The sequence below is a fragment of the Schistocerca gregaria genome, chromosome X (genome assembly GCF_023897955.1).
Source record: "Schistocerca gregaria isolate iqSchGreg1 chromosome X, iqSchGreg1.2, whole genome shotgun sequence".
NCBI lineage: Eukaryota > Metazoa > Arthropoda > Insecta > Orthoptera > Acrididae > Schistocerca > Schistocerca gregaria.
Window position 1 is genome coordinate 99924298 of NC_064931.1, and position 17022 is coordinate 99941319.

At 43.9% G+C, this 17022-nt stretch overlaps 1 protein-coding gene across 1 annotated transcript in view; it reads left to right on the forward strand.

The window, feature by feature from the left end:
- Positions 1-2859: 2859 nt before the first annotated feature.
- The window catches only part of LOC126298370 (dual specificity protein phosphatase 10-like), a 201533-nt gene continuing 187370 nt past the window's right edge, over positions 2860-17022 (forward strand). Inside the window, exon 1 of the mRNA XM_049989671.1 lies at positions 2860-3470. The gene's annotated coding sequence lies outside the window, so the exon portion shown is untranslated. The remainder of the gene's footprint in view (positions 3471-17022) is intronic.

Here is a 17022-nt window from a genome sequence, read left to right on the forward strand (position 1 = left end):
ACGTCACCGGATTTCTTTCTGTGGGGAAAGTTGAAGGATATTTGCTATCGTGATCCACCGACAACGCCTGACAACATGCGTCAGCGCATTCTCAATGCATGTGCGAACATTACGGAAGGCGAACTACTCGCTGTTGAGAGGAATATAGTTACACGTATTGCCAAATGTATTGAGGTTGTCGGACATTATTTTGAGCACTTATTGCATTATGTGGTATCTACAGGTAATCACGCTGTAACAGCATGCGTTCTCAGAAATGATAAGTTTACAAAGGTACATGTATCACATTGGAACAACCTAAATAAAATGTTCAAACGTACCTACGTTCTGTATTTTAGTTTGAAAAACCTACCTGTTACCAACTTTTCGTATAAAATTATGAGCCATATGTTTGTGACTATTACAGCGCCATCTATCACAAAGCGAAAAAAGTGGTTCAACTAAACATTCATATTTCTTTACGTGCTACACGAATATGTAATAAAAATGAGGGTTCCTGTTTATAAAAATTCAGTTGATATCTGTTTGACCTATGGCAGCGCCATCTAGCGGGCCAACTGTAACGGCATCTGGTTTCCCCCTTCAAGCTAGACAAGTTTCGGTCATTGTAGTTTTTTCGTTTGACGTTTTTTTCGTGAGATATTTGGCCCGGTCACAATCAATGGACCACCTTGTATAGAGAACATCAGCTGTCCTATCTCACTTCCCTGGGGCACTCATGACAATACCCTTGTCTCTGATGAACACTCACCATGGAGGACAACATACTGGATTCTATTACTTAACAAGTCTTCGAGCCACTCACATGTCTGCTAACTTATTCCATATGCTTGTATATTCGTTAACAGCCTGCAACGGAGCATCGTGTCAAATTCCTTTCGGAAATCTAGAAAAATGGAGTCTACCTGTTGCTCTTCATCCACTTCATCCATAGTTCACAGTAAGTTATGTGAGAAAAGGGAAAGTGAGTTTTGCACTGGTGATGCTTTCTAAAATTCTGCTGATTTGTGGAAGTAAGCTTCTCACTTACAAGAAAGTTTACTATATTCGAACTGAGAACATTTTGAAGGAGTCTGCAGCAGACCGAAGTGAGGGATGTTGGGTTGGTCTGTAATTTTGCGGGTCGTGCGCTCCTTTTCAGTGGCCTAGGACTTGGTGCTGGGCAAAAGATTCATGATAAATGCAAACTAGGTAAGGGGTCAATGTCGTAGAGCACTCTCTGTAAAAGCGAATGGGGATTCCCTTCTGAGCTGGTGATTTATTTGTTTTCATATCTTTCAGTTGTTTCTCGATCATAGGGATGCTTATTACTATGCCGTCCATACGGGAGTCTGTCCGATGGTCCAATGACGGTAAATTTGCACAATTATCCTGAGTGAACGATTTCTTGAACGTGAAATTTAAAATTTCGACTTTCGTTTCGCTGTCTTCAATGGTTAAAATGGCTCTGAGCACTATGGGACTTAACATCTGAGGCCATCAGTCCCCTAGAACTTACACCCACTTAAACCTAACTAACCTAAGGACATCACACACACATCCATGACCGGGGCAGGATTCGAACCTGCGACCGAAGCGGTCGCGCGGTTCCAGACAGATGCGCCTACAACTGCCCGGTTTTGCTTTCTTCAACTGCCACATCAGACTGGTCAACAAGGGACTGAATGGAAGCCTTGACCCACTTAGCGATTTCACATAGGACCAGAATTTTCTCGGGTTCCCTGCCAGATTCTTCGCTACGGTATGATGGTGGTGGCAGTTTCATACTTTGCGTATAGCTCTTTTCACAGGGGCACAAATGTCTACCGACCTTTGCTTGTCATTATTTGTGTATTTTCTTTTTTAACGAGAGTACCAAAACCTCTGCTTCCTCGGCATCCTCCTCTTGGAATTTCAGAACTAACGTCCAGTCCTTCTTGGATAGCTCAGATTACTCATCCAAAGATCCGTGGTTTTCCTGTGTTACTTATCGTTTCTTTTACGTCTCGTCCAGAGTAGATCGTGGCTACCCGACACGAGGGACTCTCGATGTCCAACGTTGGGTAGTTATTGATCTTTTCACATGTCACCATCTCGAAAGTGTACCACGAATATCGCGATTCGGAGAAGGCCTCCGGTGACAGATTCAACTGCCGTCTGCAACTTCATTTTGATGACAGGGGCACATACTTTTGTGTTAGCAGAAGAGCCAACACCGTGTTACGAGTGGAGGCCGAAATGCACGCGTTTTAGCTCACGCAGGCTGGCGTGAGAAGGGAAGAATTATACTGAAGTGAGGTCTGGAACATGACAAGGAATGAGAATTCAGAAAGCGGACGTAATTAGTTTGATACTTTAATCCATTAATGATGAACGTCGCTCTTGATGGTACGTGAGTCACAATATTATCTGTTCAGAAGACATAGTAACTGAATGTGGCGCCTTGCTAGGTCGTAGCAAATGACGTAGCTGAAGGCTATGCTAAACTGTCGTCTCGGCAAATGAGAGCGTATGTAGACAGTGAACCATCACTAGCAAAGTCGGCTGTACAACAGGGGCGAGTGATAGGGAGTCTCTAGACTAGACCTGCCGTGTGGCGGCGCTCGGTCTGCAATCACTGATAGTGGCGACACGCGGGTCCGACGTATACTAACGGACTGCGGCCGATTTATAGACTACCACCTAGCAAGTGTGGTGTCTGGCGGTGACACCACACATACGACTATCGCTAGTTTAACAGCATATAGGCGAAATTGTTCAAATGGCTCTGAGCACTAAATCTGAGGTCATCAGTCCCCTAGAACTTTGAACTGCTTAAACCTAACTAACCTAAGGATATCACACACGTCCATGCCCGAGGCAGGATTCGAACGTGCGACCGGAGCGGTCGCGCGGTTCCAGACAAAAGCGCCTAGAAACGCTCGCTCTCAGCGACCGATCATATAGGCGAGTCACAATGGTTCAAATCATTCGCGTTACAGTAATTAGTCTGTTCTCTATGACCCGTCGGACAAATGGGAGATCTGTAATGCCACTTCCGCAAGTGTGACAGTCCCAATTTCAGTGGCTCCTCTTCAATGAGGTAGTTAGCGGACTAAACGAAATTCACAATCTTCAAAGTCGTGAATAGAATATGGACAGTTTACGAAATGTGGCTCGAAGCACCCACCACTGAGGAAGACAGAGGCAGGTGTCAGAAAAATGTAATGCATCCTTCCGTTGAGAGCTTTCATGAATGAGGACGAGGAAGCAACTTGCGTCCACTTCCCCCCCTGCGTGGCAGCAGAGGCGCGCGGCGCGCCGGCCGCTAGCTGCGCGGCTGAGTCACGCAGTTAGAAATCGGCAAGCCTAGCGGCAGCATGGGTGTCACACTGTTTGGCGTCGGCGCCTGCTACTTTGAGTGCGTGCGTGCGCTGTGCAAGTGTTTGCGGAACTAAACTACACCTTTCGGATTATTGTGCTCTCCTCTTCACATTCCATTATTGAGACAGGTAAGTACAATCATCATAGTGTCGCTTCAGATTATAACTTCTTTTCTTAATGTCATTAAAAATGTATGTCAGAAAGTTGTAAATTGCTTTTAAATCTAGTCGTCGCTTTAGTCAGCATAATTACCCGTTATGTTTCCCGTGGCGGGTGAAGAAAGAAACAAGCGTAGAGCGAAACAATTGCACAAACGGATTTGTGTCAACGTATTTGGGATTGTATGACGCTTTATTTCGTGGCCAAACACAAGCCCTCGCAAAATACACACACGAACAATTATTTAAATTGTATTCTTTATGTCAAATAAATAGAAAAGCAGGTCATAGACGTACCTGTGCTTATACAATGCTAATAGGCCGCATTTACAATACGCTGATTAAAGGATGTAAGTACGTGTAGTATTGTATTGAAGATAAATGTGATGTTTTTTAGTCATGTTTTGGGTGGTAGATGTAGTACAGATTTAATGAGACACGGTTCCACTTAACACTTATGTTCGAAAGTCGTCACGAATTTTTTGTTGTAGTGGTCAGTCCACGGAAGTCATAATTTTCGAGATTAAATTGCTTGCCACTTGCCCGACTTCTCATTTTGATGAGCCCGACAGTAGATGTCAGGCGAACTATTGTGTACAAAAACAGGAACATGGAACACAAACGTTCGCTGGGCAGCACGGAAGTGGGCATGTGTTATCTGCCAGACACGCACAATTTATTCCATTCACGTTTATGGCGGTTTTATTCACGCTTCCTTTCTGACGTTTGTTTTAATTCCATACGTTAGAAAGATGAGGTGACACACACAGATGACATTTTAAGAGAACCCGGATCTTTAACACAGATGTAGAAATTTCGTGCATAGTGTTAAGTAAATTTAGTATTGCGGGTTAAATCGATCTGAAGAGCTGGTAAGCTCACACTTATTGTCATTCATATTAAAACATACACAAGCACAGAGAGAGAGAGAGAGAGAGAGAGAGAGAGAGAGAGTAGAAAACACGTGCCTAGACTGCACCTGTCTGTATCGAGATTCCTGGAGCTTTGCTCACCGCTCGAAAGACTTCGGCCATGTTCGGTTGTCTCCGTAGCAGCACAGAAAGTTCCGCAGACGTTAAATTTAGACGGTGAGTCAGACACAGTTGGCCACATTTTCCCCTCCACGTTACTGTCACATGCTGATTTCTTTCTAAAATGTTTCCAGAGGCATTTTCGTGACGTAATTGATGGCAATAGCCAGAGATGAATGCTTATTGCCGAGATGCAAACTATTACCTGCAAAGAAATAGAGCGTCGGAAGGTGCTTATGTACATAGAATAGTAGCACGAAGATCTTTTATATAGTCTCTATCACAACCAGCAATGTTTTGCAAGTTCCCTTTCGTTGTTGCGGGATAATTGTTTATTGGGAATGATGCTCAGTGAGAGCTACTTCGTAGTGACACAAGGGTGCTCGTTTTATTCACCGCGTCAATAATTTTCGTTATTGTCGATATCGTTGAAACAAGAGTACTCTCACGACGAATACAGGTGATTGATTATCGAACGAAATTTTATTATCTGAGTTAAAGGGTCGAGCAAACCATTTAGGTACCGTTTGGTGAGACTCCATAGTCTCTCGCAGAATGAAACTCTCAATTCTGTTTAGACAACTTTTCGTCATTTTTTACATTCCATAAACTCTTTTGAGTGACTTTTCTTATCAAGCTGTATCAACACATTAACATGTGTCAACACATGTTTAGGTTTACGTACGTTATTCATCGAGCTTGCAATGTTCAGGTCTCATATTAGTTGTGGAAAAACACTAAATTCTCAGTGTGCGACAGCACTGTGAAAGCTTAGAAATTAATTATTACATGTGTACCAATAGAATACACAGCGTTCGCGAAGCATTCTTGAGGTATGCGCGTTGCTGTGCATGTTTTTAAATGTGCAAGTGTCTCCTCGCTGACATTTACAAGATCTAGATTCACGCGTGATGACTGACGTTAAGACACGAACAATTTTTTTCCAAATGAAACCGATTCTGAAAATCGCTGCCAGACGAACGTTGTAATACTCTCTTCCATTATGGCAGTTGACTGTCACCATTGTAAAAGATCTTCACCTCAAAACTTTTTTATCATCACTGCTGGTCCGATTGTACATAAAAATGACGTTGATGAAGTCAGTAGTCTGTGTCAGTGGTCGCATACGACGCTGTTGTGATACCTTATGTGAAATTCGAGAAAGTCTATAGAAATCAGAGAGTTAGTATACTATACGCCTACTGAGAGGTCACAAAACATAAACAGAGTACAACGTGGAACCGTAATCGCATTTGATTTGTATTGTAAGAGTATAACAAGAATTGTAAAGCTGGCATTACTCTTTATAACTTTGGTGGATGTAATATAAGACCGGACGAAATAGTGAATCTTATAATATGGAAGCCATTTTATGGTGTATGAAATGTTTGTGTGGGGTTTTGGTTTAACTAAGTCATTTCAAATATGATTCTTGGAGTGCTTTCCATCTGTTTGTGTTTCTTATTTAGCAACACACTGAAGAAATTGAAAAATTTCAGTGCAGAATTTCTGTAGTCAGTACGAGGGCGATTGGAGATCAACAAAATCCAATAATGAACTGTAGAAAAGGCGTTGTCTACCACATGATACATTACATTTAAAATTCGAGGAACTTTCGTGGGGATAATTTCCTAAAAAATACCACGACAATGGTAAAATAAAGGTTAGCTTTCTTCATATTAATAAGTCATTGCCAAAGGTGACAGAGAAAGCCCTATTAACACTTTGAGACACACACCTTTGGACTGGAAGTCTGCCTCTCGCGTACTTAGCTGCTGTTCTTTCCGCTGACTCACTCTTTACTCACAAAAGAGATATTTATCTACGTTGTGACGAGTTGCCATTTTTAAGTTATAATCTTAGCAATTGTTGTAAAGCTACACGTTCTTGATGTATGTTTTTCTGCGTCAGTGTCCCTGAACTTTTTGTTTGACATGTGGCGGAAGAGGTACAATACTGAATTTCGGTTAGAGCTCGTAAAGAAATACCCCATGCAGCGTTTACATGATGCACTCACACTGCAAAACCTTGAAAAACACATACATTGGAAACCCACCTTTGTTGGTAATAAATTGTTGACCTCACACAGGGGTAACACTTTCAAAATGGCAAATGTGATTGTGAAGCAGTTGTAGCGATAATCATTAATGTGGAAAAACAAGAGAAAAAGCGTATAAGTTCAGTGAAGGAGATAAAAAATCGTATAATTTCTCAAACAACAGCAAGAATATTTTAATTCAGACAGTAAAACTGCAGAGAAATTAATGATGGAATCTAGAAACTGAGGCTGAAATTGGGAGGAATTATGTTGTTGCAGTTCGATGCAGGTGTCTATCCTGTGCAAGCCTTATCGTATCATCATATCTATAGTTAGTGCAACTTACATACACTGAATTTTATCCATAGTGGATGCTGTTGAACTCCGTGACTGTTCCTTTTAGAATGTAGAAAAATTTCCGCTATCAGTCACAATAAAAGATTATTTATTCGGAACACGACCGGTTTCGGGCTTGTGCCCATCCTCAGGTGTTTGTACGTTCATTTACATGTTTATATTGCTCGAGATCACTCTTTGAATACAAAGAACATTATTTTCTGGTGACTAAACAGAGACAAGTGGAACAATTGTAAGTGGCAAAGCAGCATCTGTCGAAAATATTCATAAAAATGAAGCATTCTTATTATAATTATGCTGTGGTGACAGTTTCTCCACTCATTTGCACTGAGTGTGACGAATAAATAATCTTTTATTGTGACTGGTAGCGGAAATTTTTGTACAGCTTACATGTATCTGAACCCACTTACTGTATTCGACTCCTTGTCTCTCCCTGCAGTATTCACTCCTCTCCCCTCCCCCACAAACACATTTCCCTCCATTGCCAAATGGACTGTTGAAGAGTGTGTTTCCAAACTGATTTATATCCATAAAATAAGGAGCTCCAGAGGATACCTTGTTTTAATATCAGATCCTTAATGTTTCATAAGCATATGTGAAATTAAGCACCTGACTTAATGATCTACGTGTGAATGGTGCAATCTGTGTTACTAAAACCCTTGATGTTTGGAAGTGAAGGGACTGGATTCACGTCTTGTAGAGTGAAGGCACTTTGACATTAAAATAAGTGTTTTTAATATTTCATCTTATTATAATATGAAACAAAGTATTGTATTAAATAATTGTTATATGTACTGTTTATTACTATAACTGGATATGATTAAAATGAAGAACCATAATTTTTAAATGTGTCTAATGTCCTATTTTATATACGAAACTATTTAGCTGTAAACACCACAGGAATAAAAATTTCGAAACTTCTATAATGATGTATGCATGTTTCATCAGTGTAGTACCATATTTCAATACAGCAGTAATGAATCATAGAGACAATATGATTTGATGCTTTCATTAGCACCTTCATAACTGAACATCTTTTTATGCACTACCATAGTGAGGTGATCCGATCCCACACCTAGTTTGGAAAGCAGTTTTTTACGTCACTTATTTTCTCTGGTTTCACTTTTTCCCACTGACAAATCTCGCACATTCATTGAAGACCACTTTTTCCCTCCTTTCAGTGGACTAGCTTATCAAAAGAAGATTGGGTTGTTGCCATTTATACTCCCTGCATAATTTTTTGGGGTTTTTCTGTACTTTTCATTACGATGAACAAATCGTTTTCGAAGATGATTGGTGTGGCTAGTTCGTGTGAGTTGTTGGTAACGCCAGAAAAAGCATCATGTATTTAAGACAGTTTCAGGCATTGAGAAATAATTAGTCACAAACAATTTCTTAGTCGGTAGGAAATGAGGTTTCGTTGCAATGAATTATGCTATTCTGATTTAAGTTTGGGGAAAACTTTCACTTGTCTTAAGTCTATAACAACTCCTTGTCAGTGGGACATCAGTAGGAATTCCCACTTCACATTACACGAGGTGCACCGAAATTGCGTATGGATATGCACACTCCATTTTGTCGGCATTAGGTTCAAGAGAACTCTACCACTCACAAGAGGTTATCTTGACGCATAAACTTTCAGTAACGCTGAGATGAAAACAACAGTAACGAGCTGTAATGTTAGGAAGCGATGACTGGGAGGAAAGTACTAGTAGCAAAAGAGGTGAAAGTGCGAACAGGAATGCTTATACTGCGGCGGAAGTCAGTCACCCTGTTAACACAGGGTATGAGTAAGAAGTGGTAGATCTTCGACAGATGTGATTTTTAAGGGTGAGAATATCCATTCACTTTTGAGAGCAGCCATGTGTCACTTTTTATAGCCAGTAGTAGAAAAAGGATTTTAATTTAGAGAATTGACGTATCTATAGCGAGGGCTAAAAACAATGGCATTCGTTTACCGAATTAAACCGAATCTTTATTTCTAAATCCGTCAGTAACAATCTGATTAACGTTTTCTTTAGCGATCACGATGTAGTTAAGCTTACTTTGCGTAATGAAATGAGAGTGCGTCCCACGTCATAGGGACGTGGACAGCGGCCGTTCTCATGGGCGTCACAGAAAAGGGAGAAGGAACATCGCAACTTCACTACGTACAGGATCCGGTCTCCTCTAATGCGCTAGGTCTTGTCCGAGAGAGAAAACCGAATACAGCTGCGCTAGTGACACCAAAATTAAGAACACTGTCTTTATAAGAACCCAATGAGATTGTTTTATGATTTGTAACACACTTCTGCTTTGTAGACACGAATTGTTAGGGCCCCTCACACACCCTTCTCGCAATCTGTCGGTTTCCTCGATCCTTTCACACACGAGCGATTTAACAAGCTCGTTCAACCATTATTTCGAACGCCATGGAAAATGAACTGCTGTGCTTAGGAGCGGTGGCACAGATCTCCTTATGTTGACTAATAAGCGCAAAAAATAATAATAAAGGGAATGATATTTATAAAACTTTTTTTGCAACGCTTTCCTAGACAACTGTATACTATCGTACGGATACATTACATTTTATTGACATCAAGTGTGTTGAGTACATGTTTCTATTCTGTATTTCGCTAACACATTTTCCAGTCTGCAATCACTCTACTCTATTTCGAACTAAACTGAGTATATAACTGATATGACCTCAGTGAAAATGCCCTGTAAATATTTCTCTTTTCACACCAAATTTTGATCCAAGAATGAATACTAACGTGATCTAACTTCGATTCCATTTATAAGTTGAGAAGTGGGATGTGTTTCATAGCGCCACGGAAATTTAATTATGTACTTATTTGAATGCAGCATTATATTCAAACCTTCTGATTTCTTGGGAAAATCTATGGTCTTTGTGATCGCCCTTATAGAAAGGACACGTGATACGAGGGTGTAAGGCCTCAGTTGGTACACACTAGATCTTGCTCACAAATAAATCTGAAATACAGCATCAGCGGCCTGAGCGGGGTGGCGCAGTGGTTAGCACACTGTACTCGCATTCCGGAGGACGACGGCTCAAACCCGCGTCCGGCCATCCTGATTTAGGTTTTCCGTGATTTCCCTAAATCGCTTCAGACAAATGCTGGGATGGTTCCTTTGAAAAGGCAAGGCGGACTTCCCTCCCCAACCATCCCTAACCCGATGTTACCGATGACCTCGCTGTTTGGTCCCTTCCCCCAAAATCAACCAACCACCCCGGATCAGCGTTAACTCTCCGTATTCGTGGAAGCATTAACTTACCTTATACCGACCATAAAATGCATGCAACGAATTTCAAAGTAGAATAGTCTGTGTAACTGTTTCAAACGGATTCAAAGTTGAAATTTTATTCTGCGTTTTTTTTTTTTTTTCAGTGCGGAGTGTGTTATATGTTGGTAATTGGTAGTTTTTACCTCTTGATGGGTTGCCAAAAATACACTACTGGCCATTAAAATTGCTACACCACGAGGATGAAGTGCTACAGACGCGAAATTTAACCGACAGGAAGAAGATGATGTGATATGCAAATGATTAGCTTCTCAGAGCATTCACACAAGGCTGGCGCCGGTGGCGACACCTACAACGTGCTGACATGAGGAAAGTTTCCAACCGATTTCTCATACACAAACAGCAGTTGACCGGCGTTGCCTGGTGAAACGTTGTTGTGGTGCCTCGTGTAAGGAGGAGAAATGCGTACCATCACGTTTCCGACTTTGATAAAGATCAGTTTGCAGCATATCGCGATTGCGGTTTATTGTATCGCAACATGCTAGCGTTGGTCGAGATCCAATGGCTGTTAGCAGATTATGGAATCGGTGGGTTCAGGAGGGTAATACGGAACGCCGTGCTGGATCCCAACGGCCTCGTGTCACTAGCAGTCGAGATGACAGGCATCTTATCCGCATGGCTGTAACGGATCGTGCAGCCTATGTCTCGATCCCTGAGTCAACAGATGGGGACGTTTGCAAGACAACAACCATCTGCACGAACAGTTCGACGACGTTTGCAGCAGCATGGACTAGCAGCTCGGAGACCATGGCTGCGGTTACGCTTGACCTGCATCACAGACAAGAGCGCCTGCGGTGGTGTACTCACCGACGAACCTGGGTGCGCGAATGGCAAAACGTCATTCATTCGGACGAATCCAGGTTCTGTTTACAGCATACGATGGTCGCATCCGTGTTTGGCGACATCGCTGTGAACGTACATTGGAAGCGTGTATTTGTCATCGCCATCACCCGGCGTGATGGTATGGGGTGCCATTGGTTACACGTCTCGGTCACCTCTTGTTCGCATTGACGGCACTTCGAACAGTGGACGTTACATTTCAGATGTGTTACGACCCGTGGCTGTACCCTTCATTCGATTCCTGCGAAACCCTACATTTCAGCATGGTAATGCACGACTGCATGTTGCAGGTCCTGTACAGGCCTTTCTGGATACAGGAAATGTTCGACTGCTGACCTGGCCAGCACATTCTCCAAATGTCTCACCCATTGAAAACGTCTGGTCAATGGTGGCCGAGCAACTGGCTCGTCACAATACGCCAGTCACTACTCTTGATGAACTGTGGTATCGTGTTGAAGCTGCATGGGCAGCTGTACCTGTACACGCCATCCAAGCTCTGTTTGACTCAAGGCCCAGGCGTATCAAGGCCGTTATTACGGCCAGAGGTGGTGGTTCTGGGTACTGATTTTTCAGGATGTAAGCACACAAAATGCGTGAAAATGTAAACACATGTCGGTTCTAGTATAATATATTTGTCCAATGAATATCGGTTTGTCATTTGCATTTCTTGTTGGTGTAGCAATTTTAATAGCCAGTAGTGTAGCTAGATTTGTTAATTTCGTGGTGGACACTATAGATGGTGAATAATATTTTATCATTCTCAACGTAAAAAAGCTTCTCTCACAACTATAATTACTTACGCAGCTGCGAGGAACATTCTGAGCGTTATAAAACCATGTTAGGTAGCTTCCTTCAAGGTGGACTCGTAAATAAACTGTAAATTAACCCCAGTAGACCAGAGTGAACAAGTTGTTTCTTACAGTCTGTTGTAACTACGAAAGCACGTAAATGTACGCACACTTCTTTGTCAATATCTTGGGGAACTTTTTCAAGGTTGCATTCCTCAACATCGATACTTAATATTGTTGTGGGCCTTATAAAGGTATATTTTCGGCCAAATTCTAGAGCTGCAGGAACGTTTCTCGAATTTTAGCAAAATCCCTATGTAATAAAGAAAATATTTTTCGTTTTGAATAGTCTTCGTACGATAAACCGGCGTCTCTAATTCCGTCGCTAGAAATGTGCCTCCTAATTCAACTTGAGAATTCAACAGTACGTTCCACAAGTTTTAAACGTAACTTAAAACCTCGTCTACGAATTCCTCTGTTTACCTTAGAATATCGTCTGTAAGGCGCTTATTTACTGAATCACGCTGATTTACGTTGAATCACTCAATTTGCAAATGGTTTTGGATGTTAGTCATTTCACGCAGTATTGGTTCTCAGAGACTCAAGATACATAGAAAACCAAAATGATTGCATCACGGCTAACAAAGTCCCTGCGTCCGTTCAGGTGTTCAAGTTTTCATTTATTTCTTTTGGCCTCGCTAGTGTTGTCAATTTTTTTTGTAATGACGCTCCAATGTGTGCCCTGCACGCTTTTCAAACTCTTGCCCATAATAGCAATCAAATTAACTCCCATCGCTGGGTGAACATTGAAAAGAACAACCTTACAATTTGCCCAAGAAAGTCACTGAATCCACCTCTGCCGAAGCCGCATGCAAGCAAACTGCACTGAAGCACCAAAGAAACTGGTATAGGGATGCGTATTCAAATGTGTAAGCTGGCAGAATACGACACTGCGGTCGGCAACGCCTATATAAGACAAGTGTCTGGCGCAGTTGTTACATCGTTTACTGACGCTACCATGGTAGGTTATCAAGATTTAAGTGAGTTTGAACGTGGTGTTATAGTCGGCGCATGAGCGATGGGACACAGCGTCTCCGAGGTAGCGATGAAGTGGGGATTCTCCCGTACGACCATTTCGCGAGTGTACCGTGAATATCAGGAATCCGGTAAAACGTCAAATTTCGGACATCGCTGCTGCCGGAAAAAGATCCTGCAAGAACGGGGACCAGCGACGACTGAAGAGAATTGTTCAGTGTGACAGAAGTGCAACCCTTCCGCAAATTGCTGCAGATTTGAATGCTGGGCCGTCAGCAAGCGTCAGCGTGCGAACCATTCATCGAAATATCATCGATATGGGCTTTCGGATCCGAAGGCCCACTCGTGTATCCTTGATGACGGCACAGCACAATGATTTACGCCTCGCTTCGGCCCGTCAACACCGACATTGGAGTGATGATGACTGGTAACATGCTGCCTAGTCGGATGAGTCTCTTTTCAAATTGCATCGAGCGGATGGCCGTGTACGGTCATGGAGACAACCTCATGAATCCATGGACCCTGCTTGTCAGCAGGGGACTGTTCAAACTGGTGGAGGCTCTGTAATGGTGTAGGGCGTGCGCAGTTGTAGTGATATGGGACCCCTGATACGTCTCGATACCACTCTGGCAGGTGACACGTATGTAAGCGTCCTGTCTGATCATCTACATCCATTCATGTCAGCTGTGCATTCCGACGAACTTGGGAAATTCCAGGAGGACAATGCGACACCCCACACGTCCGGAATTTCTACAGAGTGGCTCCAGGAACGCTCTTCTGAGTTTAAACATTTCCGCCGGCCTCCAAAATCCTCAGACATGAACGCTATTGATCTGGGATGCCTTGAAATGTGCTATTCAGAAGAGATCTCCACCCCCTCATACTCCTACGGATTTATGGACAGCCTTGCCGGATTTATGGTGTCAATTCCTCCCAGCGCTACTTCAGACATTAGTCGAATCGATGCGACGTCGTCCTGCGGCACTTCTGCGTGCTCTCGGGGCCTTACATGATATTAGGCAGGTGTACCATTTTCTTTGGCTCTTCAGTGTATGTTCAGTGGGTGGTTTGGGCAATGCACAAATTCGACATTAGGATTGATATGTTTTATTCGTTTCTGCACACCTGTCTGTCTTCTGGCCACTGTAGCAGCATTATCGTAAGCTTGCCCTATACAATTCATAATGTCGAGTCCATCAGCTTGGAGCGTCTGCTAAGAGAACATTTATACAGGTACGCCAACTGCTTAACGAAGCACAAGTGCGCTTCAGAATTTTCCACCGACAAACTTTCAGAACTTGCCCAGGGATAGCATCTGAGTATTCTCATGTAAGACACCGACAGCCTCCGTCCGCTCATTACACAATGACAACTTAATTATAATTTATTCGGTTTGTTGCTCCAGTTGCCCTTTTTTTCTTTGCGGATACATCGTCACGAAAGTGGAAAAGCCAGCAGTGAATATACCACCAGAATGTAAAACACAACAACCCTTAGACGATGGAAAAGTGCTGCGATGCGGCTGAAGTCGGTTGCGGGAACAGGTAATCATAACGTCGTTGTGCGGCTCTTCCATAGCGCAGTCCACCATTGCATTCAGTGAATCCACATATATTGTGCATATCTGTCAGTTCTTCATCAGTAAACCCATCCAAAGTACTGTTGTATCAATTCGCAAAAGTGGCGTCAATTAAAGATAGTTGCACCAAGCAACCAAACTCCCTGAAGAGGCCTTTACAGCTGTTATCGGTCCACCACCGTAGCTGGTTGGTCAGCACAGATGGCTGCAATATGAAGGACCCGGGTTCGATTTCTGATGCAGCCGAGGACTTTTCTTTCGTGGGAAGACTCCTAAAGGATTCACTAAACCTCGTGATGCCAATAAAGGAGCTACTTGAGCGAATAGCAGCGGCTTCATGGTCTGGAATGCTTGCAAAACCGCCGGGAGAGTGTGTGCTGACTGCATACCCCTGCATACCGCATTCGCATGATGCTGCAAGGCAGAGGATGACACGGCAGCCTGGAGACGTCCATTGGGCCATCATCAGGTAATTAGGGCAAGAAACCCAACGAAATGCATTAACTCTATAACGAGCTGCCAGATATCGTGGGTCCCTCATACCAAAATACTCTGAAGGTGTTCCTCAACAACCTGTGACAGTTTGTCAGAGGAGTTCTGGTTCACCATGTATAGTGATTCCTTTACTTGGAACATCACATTTCAGGTCTAGCTCTACACACATTTTTGCATATGGTTATGATACTATTTATTCCAGTCTTCCAATAGTCCATCACGTTCTTCCCCCTGTCTCTGTCCATCTTCATCTCCTCCCCTATCTGTCCATCTCCTTCTGCTTTCTCTGTATCCACCTTCTCCTCCACCTCTTATCTACCTCTTCCTGCCCCTCTCTGTCCGCCTGCTCCTGCTCCCCTCTGTCCACCTGCTCCCGCCCTCCTCTGTCCACCTGCTCCCGCCCCCCTCTGTCCACCTGCTCCCGCCCCCATCTGTCCACCTGCTCCCGCCCCCATCTGTCCGCCTGCTCCTCCCACCCCTCTCTGTCCACCTGCTAATCCCGTCCCCCTCTGTCCACCTCCTCCTCCCGCCCCCCTCTGTCCACTTGCTGCCGCCCCCCTCTGTCCACCTGCTCCTCCCGCCCCCCTCTGTCCACCTGCTCCTCCCGCCTCTCACGGTCCTCCTCCTCCTCTCGCCTCTCACGGTCCACCTCCTCCTCTCGCCTCTCACAGTCTGTCTCCTCCTCCTTTCTTCTTGGCCCATCTCCTCCTACTCCTCCCTCCTTTATGTAAATCTCATCCTCCCCTCTCTCTCACCTTCTGACCCCATCTAAATTCGTTTCCTCCACCCCTTTTCTCTGTCCATCTCTTCCTTTCCCCTCATTGTTTCATTTCTTGCTCTCCACTACTCTCTCTGTGTTACTCCATCCCTCAATAGGAGATCACTTTTTATTTCGCCACAGTGTTTTCTTCCAGATACTAAGTGATATGTATACAATGTTTGGGTAAAAACGATCCAGATATTTAGGAGGATTTTTGTACTTGTGGCTTTGCCTGCACACATCCCATACATTTCATTCTCATGTAACTTATTACACACGTAGCCCAGCTTCATGGAGACAGTTGCGAATGGTCCTCGCCGGTACCCCAGGAGCAACAGTGTCCCTAATTTGCTGGGAAGTGGCGGTGCGGTCCCCTACGGCACTGCGTAGGATCCTACGGTCTTGGCGTGCATCCGTGCGTCGCTGCGGTCCGGTCCCAGGTCGACGGGCACGTGCACTTTCCGCCGACCACTGGCGACAACATCGATGTACTGTGGAGACCTCACGCCCCACGTGTTGAGCAACTCGGCGGTACGTCCACCCGGCATCCCGCATGCCCACTATACGCCATCGCTCAAAGTCCGTCAACTGCACATACGGTTCACGTCCACGCTGTCGCGGCATGCTACCAGTGTTAAAGACTGCGATGGAGCTCCGTATGCCACGGCAAACTGGCTGAAACTGACGGCGGCGGTGCACAAATACTGCGCAGCTAGCGCCATTCGACGGCCAACACCGCGGTTCCTGGTGTGTCCGCTGTGCCGTGCGTGTGATCATTGCTTGTACAGCCCTCTCGCAGTGTCCGGAGCAAGTATGGTGGGTCTGACACACCGGTGTCAATGTGTTCTTTTTTCCATTTCCAGGAGTGTATAATATACAATGCTGGAAAACGTAATTCGCGTAAAAATAAGTAGAATCACAAAGGATATGAACTTACAATCCACTTTGTTGACAGTCAAAGATATTGAAAATGCCAAATTGCCTTAGTCCCATATGGTTGTTCAGAGTATGAAATGGCAAGGTGTTGTTACAAAAATGGTTCAAATGGCTCTGAGCACTATGGGACTTGACATCTGAGGTCATAAGTCCCCTAGAACTTAGAACTACTTAAACCTAACTAACCTAAGGACATCACACACATCCATGCCCGAGGCAGGATTCGAACCTGCGACCGTAGCAGTCGATCGGTTCCAGACTGAAGTGCCTAGAACCGCTCGGGCACCGCGGCCGGCGGTGTTCTTACTGTTCTTGCTCTCAACCTCCTCAAGGATGTTCAGAATTAAACCGTTTTCTTGA